At 44.8% G+C, this 5,925-nt stretch overlaps 1 pseudogene; it reads left to right on the top strand.

Moving 5' to 3' along the window:
- The first annotated feature begins 5,167 nt into the window (after window positions 1–5,167).
- Window positions 5,168–5,507, top strand: LOC105710725 (small ribosomal subunit protein eS26-like; annotated as a pseudogene).
- The last annotated feature ends 418 nt before the right edge of the window (window positions 5,508–5,925 follow it).

Below are 5,925 nucleotides of genomic sequence, written 5' to 3'. Positions count from 1 at the left end.
TATTACATGTTGAAGAATCTTAGGTTTATAGCTTTAGAAATCACATATGAAAAGGGCCTAGGTTTACAGCTTCAGGAATCACATATGAAAGGGTTCCAGTTCACAGTTTTAGGACTCACACACAAAAAGGTTTCTGGTTTGATCTTGTTTTAAGTGAAAATAATGCCTTCTGGAGAGTCCCAAGACCAAGCCTGCCACCTACAGGAAGGTGAAACCGGAGGCGCCAGTGGGTCAGCCTTTTCTTCTATTGAAATGCAGTGTGATAGTCAAAGGGGAAGTTGATCTCAGATGCCTGTGTCTCCCTCTTCAAACCCACACCTACTCCATGGATCAAGACCCTTTCACATGTAATATCTAAAACTATAAACCCAAGACCCTTTCACATGTAATTTCTAAGGTTATAAACCCAAGACCCGTTCACGTGTAATATCTAGAGTTGTAAGTGTATGTAAAGGCAGAACTTCTCTTTGTTAGAGGAGCTTGGCTGTTAGACAACTATGTCACCTTGCTCCCAGCTGAATAAATCACCTCTCCCTTCCTAGTTCAGTGTCCAAGAGGTCTGTTTCTCATGGCCACTCCTGCTTCACTTTGGGCAGATTGAGGTCCACAGGTGTTGGAAACAGGTTTATAATGTCAGGAAAAATCCACTCTGAGACAATGGATGACTCAGCAAGGCTAGAGGATGCAACTCGCTGGTAATCTTGCCACCAGAGCACACCTGAACAAGGGAGACAGGGACATTTATAACTTTCATAACCTGATGCAATCGCCTTACTGCTGAGTCCAGTTTCATTGGCTAGAACAGGACCTCACATTCTATGCTTGACCAGATTTGCTAAAAGCTTGGAAATTTCCTGAAAAGATAAGGAGAAAGAAGACAAGGAAGAAGAGGAAGCTAGTCAGGAGAAGGTCAGGAGGGTTTCCAAATAAGGAATGGCATGCACCAGGGTTTGGAGCTTGCCCAGTTCTGTTCAGACTTGCCAGAGCAAGTCAAGGTAGCTGATTGAAGATGTAGCAGATTTAGAGAATATATATACATGGGTATATGTTTATCCTAATAGGGGATAATGGCCAGAGAGCAAAAGATTGTAACTCCTTATAATATAGTCTGATATAAACTTTGAAGAAGAACTTTCCCACCTCTAACAATAGGACCCACAGAGCATCCTCCTGTGGGGTCCAATCTTAGACTGTCAGACGTCTCTGACCTTAGATGGGCACCAGTACCACGCACAGGTTTTCCCCTCCAAAGCCTACTATGACCCTTATAAGAATAGTCATGAGCTCTAATGAGAAGGGGATGCTGGGTGGGCGCTTTTTGTCCTTAGTCAGTTGAGTCGATAAGGGAAGAATTTAGCCTAAGAAAAGAAAGTTTATGTCCCCTGAAACACATACAAGTTTGCTCTGAGCTGCAGGGATCAGGGGCTGCCTGGAAAAAAGATTGCCTTCTGGGCTGGGCAATTATAAACAGCCGCTGAAAGACTGAAAAAAGAAGAAAGGGAAAAAAAGAAATACAAAGACCCAGATCCCTTAAGAGAACTGTAAAAAGACCCAGGTCCCTTAAGAGAACTGTAAAAAGACCCAGGTCCCTTAAGAGAACTGTAAAAAGACCCAGGTCCCTTAAGTGAACCGTGCGATGGCAGTTAGGCGCCTCCCTTATTTCACCGGCCAAGGCCAGAAACCTGCAGCTGTCTCCAGGTTTAGGCGCTGCCCAGCAAGGGTCCCAGTTGGAAAGGAAAAGAGAGCACGCCCTTGTACGGAGCAGAAAGGAAAGAGAGAAAAATGAATCCCAAACTTTCTGCTTACCTCTTCCTCCTGCCCTTCTTACCAAAATGTTAATGGTGGAGGGTGTCCTGGTTCTTGACTTCTTGAACAAAGAATTGGACAAAATGCACAAACAAAGAAAGGAAGGAATGAAGGGCTTTATTGAAAATGAAAGTACATTCCACAGTGTGGGAGCAGGCCTGAGTACAGGGGCTCAAAGGCCCCGTTGCAGAGTCTTTGGGAGTTTAAATGCCCCCTACTTGGGGTATGCCCTATGTAAATAGAGAGGATGAAGTAAAGTTACAAGTCATTTGCTTGTCCTGTGCCCTATGGAGAGGGTATTTCCTGTCATAGCTGAAGAGTGATTCGGCCTTATGTTCCCTGCCTCCAGACCCTATTTTCCTGCCTCACAAGGGCTAATGGAAATGTACCTTAGAATAAAAGACTGTTGAAAACTAAGATTGTCTATTTTGGTGTCTGCTTAGAATAGTGCCTGGCTGGGAGGATCACGAGGTCAGGTGATGGAGACCATTCTGGCAACACAGTGAAACACCATCTCTACTAAAAATACAAAACACCAGGCATAGTGGCAGGCACCTGTAATCCCAGCTACTCCAGAGGCTGAGGAAGGAGTATTGCTTGAAACCAGGAGGCGGAGGTTGCAGTGAGCTGAGATCGCACCACTGCACTCCAGCCTGAGAGTGAGACTCCAGCTCAAAAAAAAAAAAAAAAAGAATAGTGCCTGACATGTACAAGGCACTCAATAAATACTTGTGGAGAGGATGAATGTGTGAGTGAGAACCCAGCCAAGCCCTTGGTCTATGGTTTTCTCTGGGTTTCAGCACCACAGAAGCTCTCCTGGCAGGGAGGCAGAGCCCCTGGGGCAGGGCAGGGCAGGGCAGGCAAGATCTGGAAGTCAGTGATCAATGAGACTAGAATGATTTATTTACCCACAAAAGGAAAACTTTTCACCAAGTCACCTAGGAAGTGAAGAGTGAGGGTGTTCTGTCAGCCTACTGATGACCGAGAGTGATTTAATTGAGCCTCCTGCTCCATGCGTGCCAATCTGGAGCTGTGACTCCTGCCCAAGAGCGTGACCTTTCCACACACAAATAGAGAGTGTTCTAGACAGACCTTTCCACACACAAATAGAGAGTGTTCTAGACAGACCATATGCTGGGTTTCAGAAACAGAAATAATCACTTTGTGTGGTCCTGAAACGCAGCTGTAGTCTTGCTTAGAGCCTTTTTTTTTTCTTTGTTTGCTTGTTTTGTTTTTCAGGGGGACAGGTGTCAGGAATTCGACTTTATAATAATGACATTAAAATTTTTTTCTCTTAAATGGGTCATATTTAGAATCTAATGATTAGGCTGTAGATGTGTGGGTTATTCTTCCTGATAAATGAAGCTTCAAACTCAGAAAACCTAACACAATTCCATATATATTTTTCTCTTATGAACCAAGAAAATGCCCAAGAATGTCATAATTGTCAGAATGTTTTATTACCTTAGAAAAAAAGCAATTGACTGGGAGTGGTGGCTCACGCCTGTAATCCCAGCACTTTGAGAGGATGAGGCGGGCAGATTACCTGAGGTCAGGAGTTCCAGACTAGCCTGACCAACATAGAGAAACCCCATCTCTACTAAAGATACAAAACTAGCCATATGTGGTGGCACAGGCCTGTAATCCCAGCTACTCTGGAGGCTGAGGCAGGAGAATTGCTTGAACCCAGGATGCAGAGGGTGCAGTGAACTGAGATCATGCCATTGCACTCCAGCCTGGGCAACAAGAGTGAAACTTCATCTCCAACAAAAGGGATTGGGGGGGCAACTTGGCTGGGCCTGGTGACTCACTCCTGTAATCCCAGCACTTTGGGAGGCTGAGGCAGGCAGATAACAAGGTCAAGACATCAAGACCATCCTGGCCAACATGGTGAAATCCCATCTCTCTACTAAAAATACAAAAATTAGCTGGGTGTGGTGGTGCACGCCTGTAGTCACAGCTACTTGGGAGGCTGAGGCAGGAGAATCACTTGAATCCAGGAGGTGGAGGTTGCAGTGAGCTGAGATTGTGCCATTGCACTCCAGCCTGGCAACAGAGCAAGACTCCGTCTCACACACACACACACAAAAAGTAAAAGAAAAAGAAAAAACAAAAAGGACAACTTTCCATGTTTGCAAAGTAATACAATGTAATCCAGATGGGTTCACTGAGACTAACAGTAGTCAATAAAATACTTGATTAATAGCATAAGAGTTGCCTCTGGGTACTGGTGCTCTGATTACATAATATCTACATTTTAGAAAAAATCTAGCTCATGTGAAAGCATGGAAATGCTTTAGGCACTAAGGCAGCAGTGCCTGTAATAGGACCAGTAAGGCAATTGCCATGTCCGAACATGTCCATACTCTGTGATTCATTATGGTTATGTTCCAAAGGGTTAGAGCTCTAGGTAGCACTGAAACTCAATCAGCAGAAACTCTCCAATAACCAGAAACTCTAACTTTTTGTCTGTTTGATTTTTTAGATGTGGGTCTCACTGTCACCCAGGCTAGAGTGCAGTGACTCACTGCAGCCTCAAATTCCAGGCAATCCTCCTGCCTTGGCCTCTCAAACTGCTAGGATTACAGCCTTGAGCCACTGCATCCAGCCATGAAACTCTGATTAAAATAGTAGGCCAGGCACAGTGTCTCATGCTTGTAATCCTAACACCTAGGGAGACCAAGGCAGGAGGATTGCTTGGGCCTAGGAGTTCAAGACCAGTCTGGGCAACATCACAGGACCCTGTCTCTACAAAAAATTAAAATTAGCTGGGCGTGGTGGCACTCACCTTCAGTCTTAGCTACTCATGAGGCTAAGGTAGGAGGATGGTTTGAGCACAGGAGAGCGAGACTGCAGTGAGCTGTGAAATTTAAGACGTAGCTGATTTAGAGAATACATGGGTATTCTGGGTGACAGAGTGAGGCCTTGTCTTAAATAAAATAATTGTAGTAGTGTCCACAAGAATCACCTGCAGAACCCAAAGATCTTAGACTTTGAATGTTCACCCTGACTGTTCCCTTTACCTAGAATGCCCACTGATCTTAGATCAGTCTAACTCCCACCTCTCCATTTGACTACCCCTGTTCATCCTTGAAAACCCAGGTAAGATTTTCTCCTCAGCCAGGAGCCCTCTTTGAGGATAATTCACGTCCTCACTTCTCCTATAAGCTCCCATAGCATCTTTCAAATTTCTGTGTAGTTAACACATTACATGGCATATTTTGTTTGCCTTTCCCTCTGCCCAGAATGTAAGCTTCTCGGTCTATTCATGCACCTAGTAAAGTGCAATTACCATAGTAGGCAGCTCAACAAATGTACATTTAGAAAAACATTTCATCTCTCTCCGCTGCATGCCTCCAAGATGACAAAGAAAAGAAGGAACAAGGGTCATGTCAAAAAGGGCCGAGGTCATGTTCAGCCTATTCACTGCATGAACTGTGCCCTATGCATGCCCAAAGACAAGGCCATTAAGACACTCAAACGTAGTGGAGGTCACAGCAGTCAGGGACATTTCTGAAGCGAGCATCCTTGATGCTTATGTACTTCCCAAGCTCTTTCTGAAGCTACATTACTGTGTGAGTTGTGCGATTCACAGCAACATAGTCAGGAATTGATCTCGTGAAGCCCACAGGGACCGAACACCCCCACCCCGATTTAGACCTGCAGGTGCTGCCCCATGACTCCCAACAAAACCCATGTAAGGAGCTGAGTCCTTAAAAGACTGAAGGCAACTATTCTCTGGAGAAAAATAAAATGGAAATTGTACTTAAAAAAAAAAAGAAATGTTATTCAGTCTTGAAAAGTAGTGAATTGGCCAGGCACAGTGGCTCACACCTGTAATCCCAGCAATTTGGGAGGCTGAGGCAGGTGGATCACCTGAGGTCAGGAGTTCAAAACCAGCCTGATCAACATGGTGAAACCCCATCTCTACTAAAAATATAAAAAATTAGCTGGGTGCAGTGGTGCCCACCTGTAATCCCAGCTCCTCAAGGAGGCTGAGGCAGGAGAATTGCTTGAACCAGGGAGGCGGATGTTGCTGTGAGCCGAGATCATGCCACTGCACTCTGGCCTGGGCAACAGAGCAAGACTTCATCTCAAATAATAATAATTTAAAAAAGA

The sequence above is a fragment of the Aotus nancymaae genome, unplaced genomic scaffold (assembly GCF_030222135.1).
Source record: "Aotus nancymaae isolate 86718 unplaced genomic scaffold, 86718_ANA_hifiasm-v0.15.2.pri h1tg000156l, whole genome shotgun sequence".
In the NCBI taxonomy this organism is placed as follows: domain Eukaryota; kingdom Metazoa; phylum Chordata; class Mammalia; order Primates; family Aotidae; genus Aotus; species Aotus nancymaae.
This window is presented reverse-complemented; position numbering and strand designations above follow the sequence as displayed.